At 37.1% G+C, this 24,162-nt stretch overlaps 2 long non-coding RNA genes across 4 annotated transcripts in view; one reads left to right on the top strand and one right to left on the bottom strand.

The window, feature by feature from the left end:
- Nucleotides 1–467: 467 nt before the first annotated feature.
- Nucleotides 468–17,262, bottom strand: LOC140596394 (uncharacterized). Its single transcript, XR_011998379.1, has 3 exons — nt 17,002–17,262; nt 14,378–14,499; nt 468–578 (listed from the first exon to the last, which is right to left on the bottom strand). It is a non-coding gene; the product is annotated as an uncharacterized lncRNA (long non-coding RNA).
- Nucleotides 17,263–21,675: 4,413 nt separating this feature from the next.
- The window catches only part of LOC140596403 (uncharacterized), a 49,039-nt gene continuing 46,552 nt past the window's right edge, over nt 21,676–24,162 (top strand). For 2 of the 3 annotated variants that reach the window (XR_011998385.1, XR_011998386.1), the window contains exon 1: nt 21,682–21,783. This is a non-coding gene — a long non-coding RNA (uncharacterized lncRNA). Of the gene's footprint in view, nt 21,784–24,162 lie in introns of all 3 variants that reach the window. The other variant, XR_011998387.1, reaches the window with a different exon arrangement.

Consider the following 24,162-nt stretch of genomic DNA (forward strand, 5'->3'; position numbering starts at 1 on the left):
TCAAGCCACCGAGTTTGTGGGACTTTGTTAAGGAATCCTTAGCAAACTAATGCAGAGGGAAAGAGCATTCTTTCTGAAGACACCTTTTTGCCACTTTTAAAGATCACAGGGAAACATCTTTTTTTTGTTTTCTAGAGACTATGAATTATAAAATTTGAAAAAGGAGACATGCCTAAGAAGAACACTTGGCACATTTAGAAAAAGATCCATTTAGTTAACTGTGACAAAATCACACAGCTAAGAGACAGTGAAGCCTTGGTCTGAATCCTACTCCTCTCAGGACTGATGTGTATTTGGGGGCATTATCTAATTTCTTCTTAGCGTAGGTGTCACCTCCAAATAGGAATCCCAGTTGTGCCTCTCGTATAGCAGTGTTTTAAGGCATAAGTGGAAAAAAACCCGTAAAAGGACTAGCATGGTGTCTACACTCAATAAATGGTAGCTTACATGATAGGCACTTACCACTCTATTTCCTTTTAAGAATCACACATCAAAGCATCCAAGTTGTGCCAAAACCCTTGGGACTGTAAGGACTTTGACTTCGTTTTTTGGAGGCATTATTGAGTCCTTACGATATTCTTCTAAAAAAAAAAAAAAAAAAAGGTGTGACTTTCTGGTATGCAAGTGTGGGAAATAAGGGAAAATGTCAACTCACCTGATTTAATTGTAGTAGAATAACTCAGAACAAGTGAGTGTGTTATCCAAAGGTGCTGGCCCTAGAGCTAGTAGGGAGTTCAAGTCCTCAGAGCCTAGGCACACGGTGGTGGTCAACTGTACCTAACAGGTGTCCTGCCACATTTGATGTCGTTAGTGGCTTTTGGAAGTTTTTTCAACACTGGAATGGGAACTCCTGGAAACAGAGACCTCGTTTCAATCTTTTCTTTTGCTCTAGCTTCAAGACGCAGTGGTGTAATTAATGCTCCCTGGATACGTAGATGGCAAGTTTCAGTAAGCAAACCAAAAGAACTAGCAAAACTACCTAAAAGGTGGTGTCATTGCTGCAGTTTCTTGGTCTAATGAAATTAAAATCATCTGCATGAAGTGCTGGTTGGAGTAACGTTATGGATAAGTTTCTTTTACCCTGATTTTGTTTCTCCCTTTAATGAAACCATCTATACTCTCTTAAGATTGAAAGGACATTTTGGGATGGCTAATGTTAAAGGGGTCCATTTGTCTGGGCTCTTTTCCAGACCTTTTCTACAGTTACTGCAGTTACAACTTTTGGAAATGCTTGGCTACAGTTAGGCTTGGTTAAATATATTATCCAGTCTCTAAAGCCTACAGTAGACATTTATGCATGTATTGAAGTTAAAAATTGCCACTTAACGTATAATTTTATTATTTCTGATGCACTTTATAAACCTCATCTTTCTAATTCTCTTAAGAGGCAAACTGTCCTTCAAGGAGATATTTGTAAAACCTTCCAAATGTGGGTAAATAGACTGAACCTAAGACCTCTTTTTTAACAGAATGTCGTTCCTTGCTTAGGCTTTCCTATTGTCGCTGCCATTCTCTTTTGCATGTGATGCTTTAAAGCACAAACCAGGAATCACACAGGCCCCGCTGGAATATAAGATCATGAGCCACACAGTATTTAGCCCAAATGTCACAGAAAAACATGTGCATTTTATCATCAGATAAGTGTGAACACTTTTACCTCTATAGACTGAGGTAAAGTAATATAGGACTTTATTTTTAATTTGTAAAAATATTGCCAGATTAGTCTGGACAGACTGTCCAGACAGACAGACAAGCAATATTTTGTTTAAAGTGCTAGCAGCTTTCACCATTTTATTTTTTATTTTTTACTTTTTATAAATTTATTTTTTATTGGTGTTCAATTTGCCAACATATAGCATAACACCCAGTGCTCATCCCATCAAGTGCCCCCCTCAGTGCCCGTCACCCAGTCACCCCCACCCCCTGCCCACCTCCCTTTCTACCACCCCTAGTTCTTTTCCCAGAGTTAGGAGGCTCTCATGCTCGGCCTCCCTTTCAGCTTTCACCATTTTAAATATGGTTTATCATCATAACGCTGGAGATTTGTAGCTTTTGTATTTTGGTGTCCCATGGAGAAGGAGGTGCCCTCAGTTCAGTCCAAAAGGACAGGGGGCAACGTTCCAAAATTGCTCAATCCATGTAGCATTCTGTTTCTGAGCAAAGAATTGAACACACACAAAATACCACCTTTGCTTCTGTCGCTGATGTCGTCTGATTGACTTGGAACAGGTAGGCTGTGTGGGGTTTATTCCTTAAGCTTTAGGTTTCAGCTGATTTTAAGTCAGTGTAAGAGGTACGTGCATGTGAGAGAGAGACAGACAGAAAGAATAGGAATAGATTTTCTTCAATTGAATAGAAATCGATCTCAATCAGGATTTTTTGAATCAAACTTCACTCAAATATCAGTTGGTAGAGGCACCCCCAAGGGTGCCGAGCATCCTGTGGGTACCACCTGCTTGAGTTTGCCGAGGATGAGAGGCCCTGACCACTCTCCACGTGGCCCATTTCCTGGGGCGAGGCTCGTCCTTCAGGGACAAGGAGCAGGCTTGCTTTGTGCTCCATCTCCCAGGCCGTGTTGATCAGCTGGGATGCAAACCCACCGAGCCTAAGACCGGGCTCTCTGTGTGCACCGTGGGACCCGGTGGATGTGAGGAATCACTGCAAACCTAATGCCCAAGCTCCTTGCTCTGCTGCTCCCTTGTCTCTGACCCAGGAGACTTGGGTCATCGGTCAGTGTCCATGAAATGCGTCCATGAAACACGGACAGGCTGCTGTGCTAGCTTATAAGAAGGCCGAAATCCCAGCCCCAGCCCCATCTCAGAACTCAGATTGGAAATTGTATGCGGTAAAAACGAGCACCAATGAGAGGAGCATAGAAGATGATTTTGTATTAAGAATATCATTCAGGGGCACCTGGGTGGCTCAGCGGTTGAGCATCTGCCTTCAGCTCAGGTTGTGATCCTGGGGTCCTGAGATCGAGTCCCGCATCAGGCTCCCTACAGGGAACCTGCTTCTCCCTCTGCCTGTGGCTCTGTCTCTCTTTCTGTGTCTCTCATGAATAAATAAATAAAATCTTAAGAAAAAGAATATCATTCAGATATTTTAAATACAGCTAATATTTCTTTCAATTCACTATTTTTTGATATGCAAATCTCCAATGAATCCAAAATTAGTTATAAACCACATTCAACATAAGTAGATATAACACAACAAATTTTCTTAAATTAAGTCCTTAATTACAGGTCTCAGCTCGGAGAAAATATTTTAGAACCACTTAAACAGTTCAGAAAAACAATACACTTGGAAAGTCCTTAAAATAAGTTGAATAATAGCATATCTGAGTCACTGAATAGCAAAATAATGAAAATATATTTATGATTTGGTTACTCTGAGTGGAATTTATCTGAAATTTAGACGGTCTTCTTATTGGATGTGGTGTGGAATAATGAAACACCTGCAAGGTGATTTTAACCATCCAGTTTTTCTTTTATGAACAAATTTGGAAATGGCAAGCTTAACTTGAAAGCATTGGGTTGCAGGTACCCAGCATGGAAACCGAAGCATCTCCAAGAACTGCAATTAAAATATGTTTATATTTGGAGATAGGAGATTCTGATTCCTTTAGAGCCCTGTTAAATTAGGTGCAAAATGATGTGTTCATGGTTGAATTAAAAAAAAGTCAGTGAGAGCTGCTTAACATCTGGCAAAATAATCTTAGTTTAGAACAGAGATCCCTGTACATTGATTGCTTTCCCTAAGATTAAAAGCCACCACAAGTACATGCTCCTTCATGAAGAGGGAAAGAAAATAAGCTGTATGAAAAAGAAAGTATAGACCGTCTATGTGTAAATGGTACTTCAGTAAAAATGGGAAGATTCCTTTGGTCCCGTCATCTTACATTTTGCAACACTTACTATTTATGAGGTTTGTTTTTGGGCTCAGAACTCCAAATTTGTTGTGAAAAAGTGTCTAGATGAGATCATTTCATCCAGTGATGAGGTAGCTTCTCTTTCCATGTGCATTTTCTGCATACTCCTGTCTCCTTTTGCCATGTGGTTTAATGCTCATTGTTTATTGTTAAATTTACTGATTTTCCTTTTTTTCATTTGGCTTTTCTGGGTATTGCTTAACAAAATATCCTGTGCATTTATAAGGAATAAGTTTGCAGGCTGGCCTGTTCTTTGCAGGTAGGGAGGGATGGAGGAGTGAGGAAAATAAATAAATGCTTCTTTGTTACAATACGCTGATGACCAACATCACGGGGTTGGAAGAGTTTGTGCATTTAGGAAGAAAGGATCTTTGGATTGTGTACTTTATTATGAAAAGTTGCTTGACATTCTGCTCATGAAATGGGTTCACACTGCCAAGAAGGGACTGTAGCACATTTATTCCTAGTAGTAGAAGTCAAATCTATCTCCATATTTGCAGATTTAATCAATTGAATATGTTTTCCTGTTTTTTACATTGGTTTTTGCAATTTCTGACAATGGTCTTTTTTATAGAGCAAAAATCACTCTGAGTATCGAAACCTACCAATTCCCCATCTGTTCTTCCTAAAAAACTATTGAGGTGTAAGAGAGAAGAACGACACGTGAGGTAATAGCTACCTCTGTTCCAGCTTTCCAGATGAGAGAACCGCTTTCAGAGACATAGCATTTCCTGCCACTAAAAATATAGCCACTTCACCAGCAAAAATCAAGTTTATTTTCCTCTACTTTTAAATAAAAAAAAATTTTTTACAGATTTCTTTATTGAGTTGAGAGAGGGAGGAAGAGAGAGAGAGTGCGCACAAGCAGGGGGAAGGGTGGGGAGAGGGAGAGTTAGAGTCTCAAGCAGACTCCCCACTAAGCATGGAGCCCCAAGTAGGGCTGGGTCCCAGGACCCTGGGATCATGACCTGAGCCAAAATCCAGTCCGTCACTTAACCGACTGAGCCACCCAGGTGCCCCTAAATAAAATTTAATGTCTCAGAAAATTAAAAGAATCTGAATCTTTCTGTCACCATTCGTTTCTACATTGGCTTCTATGATGGTCTTGGAATACACCAGCAGGTTCCCTCTTGACTCCCTAGATGCCTTCTCAGGGCTGCCTTCCTCCATCCACCCATGGAAAATTGCAACCTTCACACAACTCCCAGTACATCTCATCCTCCTTTACTGCTTTATCCTTTCTGCTAGCACTGCTCATAATCTAACATCATGCATAGCTGTTTATTGTTTGTCCTATCCCTAGAGAATAAGCCCCGTGAAGATAATTTGTTTTGTTCCATCCTATCTTCCAAGTGTCCTCCTGGTGCCTGGCATGCTGCTAAGGGAGTGCTCAAGAAATAGTGTTTGAATAAATGATTCAGTGATTCTGTATCTCTGCCAAACACTTGAGGCAAAGTGATAATCTGTACTTTCTTTTTAAAAAAAGTAAAATTCTGGGGCACCTGGGTGGCTGGTTGAGTGTCTGACTCTTGATGTTAGCTCAGGTCTTGATCTCAGGGTTGCGAAATCAAGCCCCCCGTTGGGATCCGTGCTGGGTGTGGAGCCCACTAAAAAAAAGTAAAAATTCTGATTTAAAAAAACTGTGATAAAGGTTTTTGTTGTTGTAGGTTGTTAGTTTTTTGTTTGTTTGTTTGGTTTTTTTTTTTTTTTTTTTTTTTTGAGCTTAAAGGTGTGGTATTGTGTGCCAGATTTTCTTTTCTTTTTCTTTTTTTTTTTTTATTTAGATCTCAGGAAATCTCAAGTGCCCTCATTTTCTTTAAAGGATTATGTTGTTGAAGCCATTATTACACAGTTGTAGTGCGGCTGCCAGAAGACTGAGAAAGATATAAATGGGTAGGTCTTTTAGAGACGCGACCTGTGCTCTTGAGTCCTGTACAGAGGCTGTACCTCCAAAAGGGTCTCCTTCTTGGAATCAATCATCACCCCGGGAAAATCAATGGACATGCTGTTCCATCGGCTTACAATGTATGTTTCTTTGCAACATGGAAACTGTTTTTTTTTTTTAATAAAGTAATTGATTTCTGTCTTTTCTCACCAAGTATTGCTAAAAAAACCCCACATATTTCTTCTTATCTTCCATTACATAAATCTTCCCATGCAAAAATTCCATTAACTTAAAAACAGATAGTGATCTTTTTCTTGCTAAGTTAAGGAAAAAATTATAAAAAGGCAAGGCATTGAACCAATCATATAATTTACACCATAAAGTGACACAAAGATTTATCATTTGGAATCCCTGTGAGAATAACTCTTCCATCAGGTCTCTGCTCAGGCGTGTGTACAAAGGGGAAAGAGATCACCTCTGCTCATTCTGCAAGGAGCTACCCTGGGGTCGACGAAGAAGCGCTTTAATAGGCTATATGATGATCTTTCTAATTTTTTTATATACATACATAAACCTGATAATGTGGGTACTAAAGCTTATCACCTCACAGTTTTATGTATAAGATTTAACAGATCAGAGCTATGACCACAGATTATAGCATTAAAAATCTTTTTTTTTAAAAAAGGAGAAAAAAGAGACAAACTGAAAAACCAGACTCTTAACTATAGAGAACAAACTGGTGGATGCCAGAAGGGGGATGGGTGAAATAGGTGATAGGGATTGAGGAGAGCACTTGTGATGAGCACCGAGTGTTGTATAGAACGCTATATTGTATGGAATCACTATATTGTATACATGAGATTAATAGCATATTGTATGTTAATTATACCGGAATAAAAAAAAAATACCTTTTTCTAAAATCTGTCATGACAGGTTTCCACATAGTTGTGGAATGATCTTAAGGAGAAACACTAAAATTAAAACGTACTTGTCAAAATTTCCAAGCCAATTTTAGAAAAGTGAATCATTTCTTCCCTACCCACTTTGTACTAAATTCAGCAGCATAGCAATCTATTTTATTTTACTTTATTTTATTTTATTTTATTTTATTTTACTTTACTATTTTATTTTATTTTATTTTATTTTATTTTATTTTATTTTATTTTATTTTATTTTATTTTATTTTATGTTAGAGAGGGAGAGAGAGAGTGTGTGCCAGAGTGTGAGGGGGTGCAGAAAGAGAAAGAGAGAGAGAGAGAGAGAATCTCAAGCAAACTCTCTGTCCAGTGCTCTGTCCAGAGCTCATGTTGGGGCTCAATCTCACAACCCTGAGATCATGAGCTGAGTGGAAATCAACAGTTGGACAATTAACTGACTGAACCACCCAGGTGTCCTAGATTCTCTTTTAAAAATTCAGAAAATTCTTTGTTCTACAGGATGTTATGTTGATGGGCTTATGCTTCCTGTAAGCATTAATATATAGTTTAATAATGATTGGAACTAAATTACTATCCATGCTGTATCCTATAGAGCTTGTTGCGTCTGACATCTTGACGCATCTATCACCACCTTTGTGCCTATTGCACGTGTCTACAAGTACACAACATCCATATGGCTGGCTACAGTATATACACACAATTTTCATTCTAGGAGAAATAGTGTCATTAGGTGAGTTTTTATACTCTCTAATGGCAAAATGTGGAAACAATGCAACACAGTAGGTTTCCCATCCTTTGGTTTGCAGTCAAAAGCCTTACAGCCAAATTTATTGCCTTAGTATGGTAATCTACTCAACTCAGATGTCTTAGAGCAGTTATTCCAGTTTTCTTCAAAAAACTGTGTTATATTTATCTTTAAGTGATTTATCTCATACCGTGCTTTAGTTTGTGACCTGCTTCAAATTCTTTCAGAACGTCAAATACTCAAATACAATGAAAGTTAAGTTTGTATTTCTGTTGTGAATAAACATATATCTACCTTTAATTCCAACAGTGAATAAAATTAGAATTTCATAGGTTAGAGCAGTCGACAGAACACTCTGAATGCTTTCCTTCCAGGAATATATTCCCATTAAATTTACTTCTTTTGGTGGCTCCAACATTCAGAATGTTTTTTCACCTTTGAGTTCTTCATCAGGGGGTTACTGATCTGAAGGGCCAGTTATCTAATGTTTTATAGCATGTGGCTAATTTCCTGTGTTTTTATTAGATCTCTCTTCTTTTTGGTAAATTTACTTATTTAAAAAAATAACAATGACTTACACACGAAATAACCTACACAGCAATAGACCAGCAAACTCACATCTTTCGTGAGTTTAATAATATTCTTGTTTTGCCACATCGACCTGTAGCTCTGGTTCAACACATTAAGAAATCATCCACATGAAGCTTTTATTTTTGTTCCCAGCCAAAATGAATTTCTTTGTAAACTCTATGATTTCCCATGAATCCATGAATTTGAAACTAAGCAGTGCCCGACTCTAAGGATTAATGGGAAAATATTTGGGGTTTTCTAACTCTGACTGAAGGCTGGGTGAAATCAATTATTTAAGCACTATAAAGCAAGAGCTTGGGTCTCAGACAACGATTACAAAGCAGACACACTTTAACACCCAGAACAACCATGTGGATCTTGTTGATTCCTTTACCATGGCCAACGGGTGAATGAAATATCATTCCTGTCTGCTGATGCCATGGAGATTCCTTCAATCTAAGAGCAGCTGGAGGTCCCATTTACACACACACACACACACACACACACACACACACACACACTTTTTGGTTGTACAGATGTTAAATATAAAGAATCACTATAACTTTTATTAAAGCAATCAGAAAAGCGATTGACTTTTTTTTTCTACTGTATCTGCAGTGGTTTTCTGGGTTTCAGATACTCAATTTGTACAAAGTAATAAATGTCAGTGCTCTGAAAAGGAAAGTATTATACTTCTTACTGCGCTCCTGAAATAGTCAAATGCTATGGAAAAATTTATTGAACACTTGATGTGACTTTTATAGTCAGTCTGATTTTTAAGTGCTTAGAGGAGATACGCTTTACTATGCCTGGGTGCTCAGCAGTTGTACTACCCAATGCTTCACACTGTTAGATGAATTATTTGAAATACATGGCATTCAGATTGCTAAAACTTCTGATTCAAAGGAAGTCAATGGGTATTTTAGATGGCATTGGAGAACATGGGAGAGAGGAAAGATTAGAGGAAGAAGGAGGTGTTCACAAACAATCGTGTTTAGAGCTCTTGAAGATTAGCAACAGCTCCATGGCTTTGAAATCTAATAATCACATAAAGCCCCTCTCAAAGCAGTTGCAGCTTTTGGTGCCAGTTTTTCCCATATAGATCAACCTGCAGTAATTTATCAAGATCAAGGTAAATTTCAAAGAGAATTTTTCTAAAAACAAATTATGGTCACTGCTGATTATTCATTCAAAATCATAAATCTTTTGTGGTGAGGTGACAGAGACCAGACATTGTCACTGAACTGAAAAACAAAAAACAAAAAGCAAAAAACAAAATAAAAAAGCAACTATTTTCCTCCTTGTTTGTAGTGATCAATGTGAGGTTTTAGTATCAGTCTCGAATATCTTCTGGTATCTGTGATTTAGACTAGAGCGCTCTACTTCAAACTTTTATTCACGGACCTCTTAAGGGATTTTGTGAAACTATGGATAACTTCATATTTAACTGACCATTTTAAAGTTTTCATTATAAACATAAATATTGAAACTTAAAAAAAAAACTTCCATCATATGGTAAATGAGCATAACTAAATTGAAACTGCTACTTCATTTTTTGAATTGCATCTCCTGGAATTTAAATACCATAGCGATTTGCTATGAACCATTATGTATTTTAAAAATATAGAAAATATATTTATGTTTGAATGCCTTTTGCTGATCATCTTATACTTCCATGTAAAAAGAACACATGTACATTACGCATAATTAGAATATACAATTTTAGACTTTCCTGTGGTTGTAAATCTCTGATAAATGATTTTTTTTCTGAATTGGATCTTCACTATAGTTTTATTTTTATGACATTGATAACTTTTTATATATACTAAATTTTTGAAAGATAGTATTTAAATATACAATTCAGAAATTTGGTAGTGCATCTCTTTATAAGTCTTTTACTGGGTGGAACTTTTAAATGTTAATTTATGTATCTAAATATTCCTTGTTGCTGGATTTAGACAGTGTTCAAATAGAATTCTAATTATATCTTTTTTGTTAGCTTAGATGTACATGTTCAGAAACCTTATCACGTAGATAAGCAGGTAGAAACAGAAGAAGTTTTATTATTAGAATTTGGCATAATTCTTTGCAGTCCTTCCTAGTTATCATTCCAAATCACAGATTATTAGAAACCATCTTGATAATAGATCACTACCAGTTGGGTCTTGCCTTAATTTTGTTCAAAACAAAGAATTGTAAACTACCTGACTTATGAAAAGATTTATTACCAGTCATTAATCATTTCCTTTCTCAACACCAATAATAATATTTTTATACCTCTGTTTGGCTTCCCAGAAGTTTTTACACCCCAGAAAATGGACTGCAGTAACTCCGAGATGAGCAAGTACCATCTTGAAAGAGAGATTGGACAGAAGGTCTTGAAGCTCAATTAAAAGTGTATTCTCAGGAGGATCAATTTAAGACAGTGTACGTGCGTGTGGTAATTTAAGCACATGGAAGTTGAGAATTTGGAAGTTCATGTCTTGATACCCCACGGGAAGACTTAACGTATACCTGGGTGTATGCATTCCAAAGTTTGAAGACAGCTGGTTTAGAGCATTTCAACTTACCATGAAGAATTTCTCTTCTTCAATTCAGATTAGGTAATCATGTGGTCATCCTCACAGGTTAGGTGTTTTTATTTCTGTCATCTATGTGATAATCATTTTTGAGGGAGGGGAGAAGAACTAGGACAATATGAAATACCTCTGTCAAGATACTGTAGTACAATAGGGATTAAAATATTTATAAGTAGTCTCATAACATACCTCAAAGTTCTTTGAATTTCAGGACAGCATTATTTAAAAAAAATTTTTAATGACTTTATCTTGTAGAGAAATAAATCAGATTTATTCAAAGATTTATGTATTATTCCAAGTTAAAGTACAGGAGACATTGGAAATTATTTAATTTTTAATTCATCGATAGATTAGTATAAATTCGTCATGTGGAAAATCTAAGGAAATAAAATTCATCTATCTTACACTTTGTATCTTTTTCAGACTTAATTTTGTAGACTTTTAAATAAACTTTTAAATAATTTTTTCTTTGCCTCTACTTCTATTCAGAAATTTATCCATATTTCTGAATTTTGGTTGCTCAACATTTCCAAATTCTTTGAAGCCTTTGTTGCATGCTAATAAAACCCCTGAGCATATTTGTTATGAGAAACATAACAATTTTTTTTGCACTACCATTAGCACTTTCTCTTTCCATTTAAAATACACTTTTAACAATGTAACGTTTAATGATTTTTTTTATATATTTGTTTCTTGCTGCCATGGCACATGGAAATATATTTTCTTCTTGGAAATGACAATAATAGCTAGTTTTTAAAATCCTGTTGCTATCAAAATCAATGACCTTTATTGTTAAAATTAATAAACAACTAACATACTTTATTTGTACTATGCTTTTTATACACATAATATCCAATACTCCAAACTAAACTAATGCAAAGATATTATCTTCCATGTTAAAAATGAGTTTGAGAGAAATTGCTATCCCCTTTTTTTAATATTATATTTTTAGAAGATGGTCAAGCGAGGATTAAAATCCAGCCTTTTTTTTTTTTTCTTTTCAACTCCGAAATTGTGCTTGGGTTTGAATTATTTTCTCCCAAATGCTTTTAAGAGTTACAGTTCTGAAGCTGTCCTTCCCTGTTACTGATTCTATTTATCCACATTATATCAAAGTCATTGCTACTTTATTTGCAGGCTCATATAGTAAGAGTGAAATTTCCGGTATGTTTAAATTCATCTCTTAACCAAAATAAAAATTATATATTTATTAATTATGTATCCTGATAGACTGGTAACTGGAATATTGTCTTGTTCCCCTATTCCTGAGTCTTTAAACTCATAACTCATTAATGGTCAAATGTGTCTAAGATTATGAACTCCACTTTCTATTTTATTTCACTCTCAGGACTCCAGTCCTACCCCCGAGTTCCTGTTCCTGCTGAGTTACAAGGTCTTTACGTAGACTATCTTTGAATGTTTGTTATCCTACGTATATGTGGCTAAGTATATCTGCTCCTGGATACTTGTTGCTGTATTTCATCTATCATTGGAATATTCATTTCTTCTTTACTATTTACTGTTGATCTCTGTGTATTCCTGAAATTACATGTTCCATCTGCCCAGCTTCCTGCTAGCAAGCACTCATAGTTAATTTTCTCTTGCTTCTTCGTATCTGGTTTACCTAATTATAGTTTGCAGTCGTGGGATAGGTAATATGTCAGAATTTGTGAAGAGACTAGGGAATAGAATAAATGCACACAAAGCTTCTAACTAAGAATTGGGAGGTTTTATAACTACGTATCCTGAAAGAGACACATAAAAAGAACTAGAAGATTCAATGACAAGTGGCATCTGGTTGGGCATTAAAATGTCTATAGTTTTACTTTAAATACTTCAGCATAGATGGTATTGTATTACCTGATTCTTATTATGATTAAGTTAAAACTCAGTTGCTGAATTCTGAATTCTAATAGGGAATTCAAACTCCAGGTGTCGTCAGCTGGAATTCTGCTGAGAAAGTCCATGTTCCAGTTACTTTGTATGCTCATGTCTCCCTCTTGGTCAGCACATGAGGCTTTTTTAATCACATAGTGAATGTCAGAAATGATTTTAATTTGCAAATTTGATATTTTCTAATTACAACAGTGATTGTTAAATTGGGTGCTCACTGGTAAAATTAAATATACTCAAGATACGTGGATTAGTGGGGACGCCTGGGTGGCTCAGCAGTTGAGCGTCTGCCTTTGGCTCAGGGCGTGATCCCAGGATACAGGATCAAGTCCCTCATTGGGCTTCCTACGAGGAGCCTGGTTCTCACTCTGCCTGTCTCCGCCTCTCTCTCTCTCTCTCTCTCTCTCTCTCTCTGTGTGTGTCTCTCATGAATAAATAAATAAATCTTACACACACACAAAAGATAGTGGATTAGTGTGTTTCCTATGCATATTCATCCTTTGGAGAATAGTGTATAAGAATCCAGCAAGGTGTAGTCTCTAAGGAAAGATGACAACCTGGCTCAGACCTTAGTCTCAGAATCCATGTGCCTCTTAAAATTTATTGAAAATCCTGTAAGAATGTATATTATGAATTTGAAAGTAAAAAAAATTAAAATATTTATTGATCAATTTTAAAGTGGTGATAAAATATTTCGTTATACATAACATTTGTGAAAAATAACTTCATTCTTAAAAAGACTGGGAAGCTTAACATTGTTTTACATTTTTGAAAAATCTCTTTAGTCAGATGTCTGGATTATTAGAAGAGGCCACGATTCTCACATGTGTCTGCTTTGGTCTATGAAATATATCGTTTTGGTGGAAGTATACAAAGAAATCCTGATTTCATAACTCATCTGACTTATGAAGCTGAAAAAATAAGTAGTTTAACATTTTTGCAGATAATTTGGTTGTATATTTTTGGTATTACATCACAGCATAAGAAACGGCAGTTTATTGAAGATTCATTGCAATGTGGAATCTGAAATGAAACCCATGAACATTTTGTATTCTGTTCCACTAAAATCTGTTGGCCTATCTTGCACTTCAAATGGATCTTTTATCCATGCATGATTTTGTAACATTGTGCATTGGTCACTATGAAACACTGGTGCACTGACTCATGCAGATCTTACAAATGTTAACTCACTTTATTTTACAATAAAAAGAAAAAGCACAGTCATTAACATAACACTAATATTATGAGAAAGCTTGTAAATATTGGGAAACTGCCAATATGGTAAAGAAATCAAAGTCTTAAAATTTTAAGTTTTGCTTGAAAATCCAATTTTATCACTGACAACAAATATTGTCAATTGCTTTCTTTGAAGGAGCAGGCTCACTTCATTCAGTTTGGGGAACATGCCTGCCAAATACTCAAGGTTGAATAACCATATTTTGTCTTTTAGTTCCTCTTTCAAGTAAAAATAGTGTTCCATTAAAACAAAACAAAACAAAACAAAACAAAACAAAACAAAACAAAAAAACTAGTTTGGTTGTAATTTGATCACCCAAGTGTTTTACCTTGAGTCAGCCATTGTACTTTGGTATGTAACTAATAGAAATTTTCCATTTTGCCCACAGAATGTTCAAAAGACATGTTCTCAGGGTCTAGGTTTAATAAAATCAATAAATGTTATGCTTTCTCAAGGACATTCTTAAATGGAACTTTATCCCCTGTGAATGCACTGGCGTCAAGAACACAGGCTCTGGGGCAACTGCTGGAAGAACACAAGATTCTGGTGTAGTTTCGTGCCACTGCTTTGATTTGTGCTAAGGCTCCAACAGTTTTACTCACCACTGCTTTGGTACCATCGGTGTAAATGTTGAAACACTGATAAAAGGCAGACTATTATTACAGAATAGTTTTGATCTTGCAGATTCTCCTAGGGAATCACGTTCTAGGAACTGCTATTCCAGCTAAATTAAAAAAAAAAAAAAGTCAATGTATCTAAACAGCAACACAGAAAATTCAGGTGGTGTTAAGGAAAGCAATTTTACTTCTGGAATCTTGTTCTGGTTAAAGGGAAGCTTCCCTGCTTGGAGGGAGCTGGATCTCTAAGAGGACAGAGAACTAGACTTCATTGGGTTTCCAGGACAGAACTATGACTGGCTTCTTACCCATTGGCTAAAAATGATTGATGACTACAATTTCTACAAAACAACCTTCAAGTTCTGCCTGACGAATCTGGATGAAGTTGGTTTACAGCATTTGAGAAATCAAGAAATGCTCATGAGGGAGAAGTCATTTTCCTTCTGGGTTCTTCTTCATACAAGCTACGGGACCCTGGACAAGTTGCATATTACGGTATCTTAGTTTCTCCTTAACAGCAGGATCGACCACCTAGGCTTGCCAAGAGGAATGAATGAACTCTCACGCGTGAAAAGTGCTTAGTTCATACGACGTGCGTGGAGTGCTTCGTTCAATGCTTGGCACACAATGAGCCCTCACCAGTGCTGGTTGCTTCTCTTATCATCGTTGTTATCATCACTGTTACTGAATGTGATTTGAAGGAAATTTGACTTGATCAGTGGTAGTGTTTGGATGCCAGCAGAGTCACACTGAAAAAGGCATATGATATGGTCAAAGAAACAAAATAATTCAATTAGGCTGGAATATAGGGGTGTCCAAACAGGGGTTGTAAGGGCCCGAGATGGAGAAGTTGACTGAAGAGGACTGGCATGTTAGGATAAGATTTTAAAACTTAATTTTGTAGCCATTAAAGGATCTTGAGGGATATAATCAAAACTGTGTTTTGTTAGATTTATATGTTAGCAGAATGCATATTGGGTTTCAGAGAGGTAACAGAAATATATAGCTACAGCACTTGGACTCACGGAATTTACTTTGCCATTTTTATACAATTGTCTAGCAGATTTTAATTTTAACACCATAGTGTAAGTCCAAGTTTTGAAAGAGTAAACCTCAAATTAAGGAATGTTGCTATTGTAAAATGAATAATGTGATGGGAAGTTCTTTGGGTCGGAGTGAGCTGTGAGCCAAAAACATATGGAGGGCAAATATTGCCAAATATTAATTATATTTTGTGCCTGCACAAGATTTTTTTGAGTTTTATTTTATTATCCTAGAAGAGGCTTAATATTTGGTCCTAACTTTTTTTTTTTATGCCTGAACAATATAAAAGTTGGGAAGAAATTCCTTTTGTACCATGGTATGCATATAGTTTTCTGATCTCTAAAACAAAAGATTGGGTTACACGAAAGTAGAATGATAATTTTGTTTTTCTTTGCCTGTGTTTACTTATAGGAATTTTGTTACTTGCTCCTCATCCCTTAATGTCTGGAGCCTGAGAATATAGTAATAATAAAATTTCAGTGCACTGCTATGGAGATGCAGTAAAATCATGATATAAAAATAGCCAGGGAGGCTTGATCACTAGTACTAGGTGAAAAACAAAACAAAACAAAGCAAAAGAATAAATCCCAAACTCTTAGTTCATCACTGTGATCCACCCAGCATCTCTTTCTAAATAACTGTCTTTGGTCAGGAAGACAGTAGTTGGAAATGATCACGTGACACATTCTTTTAGCCACATACTTATGGCTACCTATTGATCTTTCCCTAAAATTCATGCTTAGATTAATTTGTGTTCCTCTTGTGTGGCTGAAAACGTTGCGATTTTCTAATTCAAATACAGCTAACATGAGTAAAGTATCCGCGGAGTGGAAAAAGTACTCCAAATGTGACTGAGCAATTAAGTTTGGTTTTCCAGTGTGGAAAAAAAAATGTACTCCCCAGGGGGCTCCATGTGTTGGCACCACCCAGCTGTTTGAAGAATTTGCTTGATGAAAGCAGAAATTGAAGGAGAACAAGGAAAAACAGGTGGTGTGTCAGGAGCACTGTTTCAGTGTGACATCTGCAGGTGGCTCTGCGGATCCGGGATCAGACCGACTCACTTCAAAAGGGTCCTCCTAGGGGTGCATCCAGAGTCTGCCAAAACTAAATGAGAGCTGAAAGTGTTAAAAGAATGCTAAAAATAGAGAAAGAGGGAAGGGAAGCATATGAAGTCATCCGAAGCCTCAGAAAAGATTTGATTCTCTTGAAATAAATGTATTATATATATTAATCTGTATGAAGATGTACATATTGTACATATTAATTAGTATGACATTAAAATTACAGAATATTATGCTTTGTTATGTTCACAGTTTTAAAAAAAGTCAAAAAAATCTTTGAGAGTTTCTATGGTCTGTTATCGTTGTCTCGTACCAAACCAGTAGGGTGTGCTCATGACTCAACATTCTGCTTGTGACAGCCCACCCTGACCCTGTGGTGTTTTCATTATAAGGTAAACAAAAATAGAATGCATTTAGCGGGGCAAAATGCCCTGTTCACACATTACTCTTGCAGTCACTTTCATGCCTCATTAAAATGACATGTTAAGATACACTTCACTTCACTTTGGTTCCTCTGCTGAAACGCTGATCAATCTCTTCTAGAATCCTCTTTTCACTTCTCCTGGGGAGTAATCCCTCAATACAGGTCCCGATGACCAAAGCTTTCTGCCTCTCTGAGCCTCTCTTTTAGGCAGCTGGCATGCTTTAGAATTGGATGCAGGAATCTTTCGGGTAAATAAACACTTTTGCAAAAAGGAGACAAACTAAATTATGTTGCTAACTCACGTCTACCCTTCATCCCACAGGATCTGGAAGGACAATGTAGAGTGTCTATTTCATTGCTTTCTTTCGACTTTTTTGGGAGACCTCACTTCTCTCGCTGCAAAGTAATAAAGCTCAGTTTGGCAAAATGGACTCAGAGCAGAACTGAGAGACAAACAGTTCTTTCCAGGATAAAAATAGACGTCAGAACATTGCATTAGCTTCCTTCTAGACTTTCTTTATAATCTGTGGAGGTAGATTGCACTCAGTGGCCCTCACTAGCTGTTCACGGGAAAACTTGGCACAAGGATCCTGACTAAATGGATAGCATGAGCTCCTCTGCCTCCCAAACCCAAGCCAGCCACTGTGTGGACTACTATTGTTGAGTTGTGGCTGGCGTGGCTGAAAATGACTAAACTCAAACATTCAAGGGATACCCAAATCTAGATTGACCATCAGTACATTTACCCTTACTGCTTGGTCAAATTTCCTTCTTCTACATTTAAGGCAAGGCATAGCTGGGAGTCCTAAGACATCCTAGGGGTCTCATCTATGTGTCTTTATTTGCAATATTAATATGACTTTTTAATACGGTAAAACCAAACCACATAAAACAGAGGTTACATCAAGTATGAGGTTTACAACTGCTAAGAACTCTATTGGTGTTTGCTTGTTTGTTTTGAGAGAGAGAGAGAGAGAGATAGAGAGAGAGAGAGCCCGAGCTAGCCGGGGGCCAGGGCAGAGGGGAAGAGAGAATCCCAAGCAGGCTCCATGCTCAGAGCAGAGCCAGAGGTGGGGTTTGGTCTCACGACCCTGAGATTTTGACACCTGGGCAGAAATCTCAAACTGGGCACTCAATCTATTGAGCCACCCAGGCACCCCATAAGACCTTTGTTTGAAAACTAATTTACTGAAGGAGGAAAGTGCAGGGATGACCTCCAGGTTTTCCACACATGCTCTTCCTTTTAAGACCTTTCCTGTAGTCAGTTGGGGACCATAGGACTGGTTGTGGCCAATGACTGTAGAGATGATGTGTGTTAGTTCTGGTCTTGGGCAGTTTAGAGCCAATGTATCTTTTCATACCTATCTCCCAATGCAGCCAACCTTGAAGGCCTCAAATTTCAGCTATTGTGGGTATTAGGTATACAGGGCCATCCAACATGTGTCAAACGTTAGGGAGTGAGAAATAAACCTCATGTGTGTGAAGCTTTATGATTTAGAATTTTTTTTTTGTATAGGAAAATAATCCTGATTCAAATATGAGGATACCAGTTATTTTTTATTTAGAAATTTAAAAATTTAATTCAATTTTTGCTTATTTATTTTGAATAATACATTCATAGAGTTTATAATTTAAAATTTCATTGGACTGGGGCACCTGTGTGGCTTAGTGGATGAGCATCTGCCTTTGACACAGGTCGTGATCCTGGGGTCCTGGGATAAAGTCCTGCATCCAGCTCCCTACAGGGAGCCTGCTTCTCCCTCTGCCTGTGTCTCTGGCTCTCCCTGTGTCTTTCATGAATAAATAAGTAAAATCTTTAAAAAAAAATAAAATTTCATTGGACTATAGAGTGAAAATCTTTCTCTTCTGAACCACGATCACTCATTTCCCCTTCCTGGGAACAACCAATAATTAGTAATTTTTCATATTTACAGAAATATTTCACTTACATATAACAAATTCATATATTAAAGTCTTTTTACATAAATGAAAGCGTACTATATGTTATTTTGCACTTCGCTTTTGATTTATAGGACATTTTATGTATTAGAGAAATTTATCTTTTGTCTAGAATATAAGTGCAAGTGCTTTTTCTCACTCTGTCATTTAACTTTTGAGAGATGCTTTCATAATTAAACAGTCATTTTGTTAAAGCAAAATTGAATTTAGATATAAAGTTTGGAAAGATGTCATTGAAATTATTTAATTTTTTTAAACAAATGTCTTCTCTAATTTTTATTATTTCATGTCTGTATATTTAAAACATTGATATACTTGAAGTAAGTTTTGAGGTATGGGTCCAACTTCAGTTTTTTCCAGATACCTTTCTGGTTGCCTCAATGTTATTAAACATTTTCCTCAATGATTTGAAGTGGGATCTTTATCATGTCTACTTTCCCAGATATTCTTGGGTCTATTTCTAGACTTGTTATTTTACCTCTTTGATCGCTCTCCCTAATTGTGTGCCAGTGTCATTTATTCTTCAGTTTCTCTTGTATGGATTCTCTATTCATTACTTCGGTAGCTTCCCCTTGTCCAGAGATGTTCATTCTCACTGATGCTTAACACAAGATGGAGGTCCTGGCCAAGTGTGGCAGGTGAAGAAAATAAGAGTAGGTCTGCAAAGGAAGGAGGCAGTAGCATAGAAAGGAAAGCCCTCTCAGAATCATTGAACTTTCTATGTACCATGGTCTGAATTAGTCATTTCTTTCTTCTTTTTTTATACGTTGGGCTGTGGATATGAGGTTATGAGTACAGGGCAGGTAGGCATATTGATGGGTGTCTACATCTTTTTACTTCTTTCCCTTCTTGGTATTCATCTTGAATAATCTGCTGAAAACTTCAGTTCTCTTCAGTTTGGAGTGGGAAGTGGCTGGTTACCCATTCTCTTCCTCCCTGGAATGACCCAATATAGTAATACAAAACAAAGCAACAAAATTTGATTGAGAAAGATTCCAGACAGACCATAGTGATTTTTTTTCTTTAACTTATCCAAAGCTTTTCTTGGAGACTGATCAGAGTAAAAATATAGGGTTTTTTTTTATTAATATGATTTACATCTTTCATTCATTCAATCTCTTTAGAAGGGCATGAAAAGGTCTTTGAGAGCAATGGATAATTCTGAATAAGGGAATGAATGAACAAAAAGTATTTCAAAATCTGGTCAAAATTTTAAAAAGGAAATTCTGGAGTACATCTTTGCTTTTTTATCATTTTCTGTTAGATTTAGAAGATTTTCGGAGAGGACAAACGTGTATGTTCTCATTCATTTGGGGAATATGAATAATAGTGAAAGGGAATATAAAGGAAGGGAAAAGAAATGTTGGGAAATATCAGGAAGGGAGACAGAACATAAAGACTCCTAACTCGGGGAAACGAACTAGGGGTGGTGGAAGGGGAGGAGGGCGGGTGTTGGAGGGGAATGGGTGACGGGCACTGAGGTGGACACTTGATGGGATGAGCACTGTGTGTTTTTCTGTATGTTGGTAAATTGAACACCAATAAAAATTAATTTAAAAAAAAGAAGATTTTTAGGAAATTGTAATGAAAAGTTTGACTATATTATTTGAAGTTTTTTAAAAATGGAGTAACTCTGAATCAGCTCTAAGTATTGATAGTAATCTTATTTTTCTTGTAAACAGGCTACTCATCTTCTGTTTTACTTTGGAATTAGTCCTTGTCTTTGTCTGTGTGTTTTAATTTCATTGAAATGCACCAGAGGATGCTACTAATGAATAAATTTTCACCCAATTTCTTCTTTCCTCAAACAATCAAAGTGAATAGTAGAATTGCCAACCCTATTTTGCTCCTGTTAAAGTGTATAATGATTACCTGCTGCCATGATAATGCTGTGTAACAAATCACCTCAAATCTCAGGAACTTAGTGTAATAATAGTTTATTTAACCCACCAATAAAGGATCAGAGATTTCATCTGGGCTTGGTGGGGCTATTTTTGATCTTGAGTGGGTTTATGTACAAGTCTGATGTAGACTGGCAACCAGTTAGGATAGCAGAAATCTCTTGACCAAGTATTTCTCACCCTCCAGCAGGCTAGCCCAGGCATAGTCCTATGGTGGTGTCAAAGAGAAAGAATGAGAGCAAATCCAGTTGGGCAAATGCTTTGGCAAGCCCTTGGGTCCCACTTTCCAAAATTTCAGTAGCCAAAACAAATCCCATGGCCACGACCTGTGTGCAGGTAGTGGGGGCTATAGAGTTTTGTGCCAAAGACCATAAATACAGAAAGGGTGAAGAACTGAGATCATTAGTGCAATCAATTGATCACAAGGGGAATAGTAATGTGTTAGAGGGAAAGAATCGAGTTGATAATTAATTATAATGAATGCCCAAATTATATAATTATAATTAATGACACAGTGGGAAGGAGGAGGAAAGAAACCTCAGGGACTGGGAATAGAGGAAGATTTCTTTTCCCTTTTGGATGGGGTGGGTGCAGGGTTAAGAAAGAAACCTATGAGAAAAGTGGACTGGGAACAAAAGGCACTTTAATGGGTGTTTCTAAAGAGTATTTATTTCAGTCACTTTCATGTCATCTAAGAGGTCAGAGAATGAAATTCCTCTTTGATCACTTTTGGCTCTTGAGCTGTGATTTGCTTGTGTCCCAGCCAGCTCTGTGACTGAACTGCATTGATCTCTACATTTTGTGTTTACTGCAGGCACTCTGGCTGGCTGGCTTTTTTTTTTTTTTTCTTTAAAGATTTTATTTATTTATTCATGTGAGACACACAGAGAGAGACGCAGAGATATAGGCAGAGGGAGAAGCTGGCTCCCTTCAGGACTCGATCCCAGGACCTGGAGATCATGACCTGAGCCAAAGGCAGAAGCTGAACCACTGAGCACCCAGGTACCCCTTCCCATTCACTTTTTCAATGCATATGTTAATTAGATCTCAAATGGCAGTGCCCTCTAGGAAATTAAGCACCTCCCTAAGAGTGCTGGTTGGTAAGCATTGTCTTGCAGCTCCAAACCCATCCCTGGATTCTATCTATTCTTTGCTCTGGGATTCCTGCGACTGGGATTCTGCTAAGCCTAGAGGTTAGAGTTTATCTTTCCTAGAGGACTCCGGGGGTAAGTTCTCCCAAGGGTGCACTAACCTGCAGTCTGGAGGAATCGAGGAGACTCCTTCCTGACTGCTCTCTCTCATAGTGGCCCTTCATCCCAGCATTTTTAAAAATAATTTTATTTATTTATTTATTCATGAAAGACCCACAGAGAGAGGCAGAGACATAGCAGAGGAGGAAATAAGCTCCCTGCGGGGAGCCTGATCTGGGACTCGATCCCAGGACCCCAGGATCACAACCTGAGCTGAAGGCAGATGCTCAACCACTGAGCCACTCCCGGGACCCTCAGCATTTGGTTTCAGTAATGGTTGCTACCAGTTTCCAGCCTTTTCTGCCCTCCAAGGATGAGTTCGATCCTGCTGGCTCAGGGGTGTCAGGGCCAGCTGACCGATGCTCCCTCCATAGAGGTTCGAGTCTCAGCTCTGCAGGATGTTATTCCTCCGAGGTCTTGAAATGCCAGGAGCAGTAGCAAACTTCTGGTCTCAGGGTTGCACTCATATCCAGCCTAAAGCGATTGAACCTCGAGGGGCCTTAGTCAAAGAGAGTCTAAGGTTATGGTCACTTGTAGTGTTGTTCTTATGTTTTCTTTTTCTGTGCAACACTCTCCCCTTCTGCACACACACACACACAACTTATTGAAAGAGGAGTTTCAAGTGTTTAACTTAAAAACCATTTCTTCAGTGCAAATTATTCTAAACACCTGATCTAATAGACTTCTAGATTCACCAAATTATCAGGTTGCTAATAAGAGAAACTCTTTGATAGAAGGTAAAGATTAGAAAGCAAGGTGACCAATCAAATTGGAATCAATTATTCCTTATTTGGAATAATAGAGCTCGCCTACTGAGACTGCACTGGAAATTTTAAGAAGACGCTTGTAAGGGAAGACACGTGTTGATGAACACGAAAGTAATTGGCTCCTTAACATTTCAAATGAGCCTTTTATTTTCTGATTCAGAAAGATTCTAAGAGTTTAATTGTAACTTTGTCAACTTTTTAGTGTAAACCCCTAGTTAACTGGGAATCTCCTCTGTCTTCTTTTTGTATGATCCTCTGACAGTATGTACTTGTAATCACAAGTATTTACAGTAATATATCCTGGTGATATATGACCCCGGTTTAAGTAGCTACTGTTGAATTTTAGTATTTAAATTAAAACAGAAATAGTGTTCCTAGTGCTTATTTTTACCCCCTTTCCCTAGTGATTAACATACACTTCTAGGGAATGAAAAAACATATGGAAATGGAATAGGCAAAATGCAGAATTGTTGGCCTTTCTAGAATGGCAGGGGATGGAAAAGGAATGTGACTTTGCTTTTCTTTTGACTTATTAATCATTATGTGCTTTCTATGTGCCTAGAGACTTTCATAGTAGACACATCTTTATAAATGAAATAGGATGCTTCATCCTGGCGATGCTATCATGCCTCCCATGAGTTCTCTGCTGTATTTTTATTAAAGACTTGCCATAGAAATTTCATTAAAAAACCAGGGATAGGATGGTACTAATTTTTGAACAACTGAAAAATATTTGAAATAAACACTATAGAATAACAATGTAAACAAAGTTTTGGGGACAAAAACCCCTTGTTTATTCTATTATTTCTATTTTCAGAAAAAAATGTTTTTTCAAAATTAGAGGTAGAGATTGAGGGAGGGGCAGGGAGAGAAATAATCTTAAGAGACTCCATGCTCAGCATGGAGCCCAAGGCAGGACTCAATCTTATAACCCTGGGATCATGACCTGAGTTGAAATAAAGAGTTGGAGGCTAAACTGGCTGAGCCACCTAGGCGCCCCTATTTTTCAAAATAAAAGATAAATTCTAAAGCACACCATTCCTTTATTCAGTGAGACTCAAAGATTAAAATGTGTTGGATTTTTAAACAATTCTATAAGGCAGAGCTCCTTCTCTATTCTTTCTGCTTGTGTTACCCACCCAACTTCCAAAAGAAGTAAAATTACATTTTTATTTATGAGAGAATTTTAAAATTGTATCATCTATCTATCTATCTATCTATCTATCTATCTATCTATCTATGTTAGAACACTTAACATGAGATCTAGCCTCTTAACAAATTTTGAGGTTGACAATACGGTATTGTTAACTATAGGTACTATGTTATGCAGAAGAATAAGTGTTTATTCGTCTGTGTAACTGAAA

Source organism: Vulpes vulpes, unplaced genomic scaffold (assembly GCF_048418805.1).
Source record: "Vulpes vulpes isolate BD-2025 unplaced genomic scaffold, VulVul3 Bu000000642, whole genome shotgun sequence".
NCBI lineage: Eukaryota > Metazoa > Chordata > Mammalia > Carnivora > Canidae > Vulpes > Vulpes vulpes.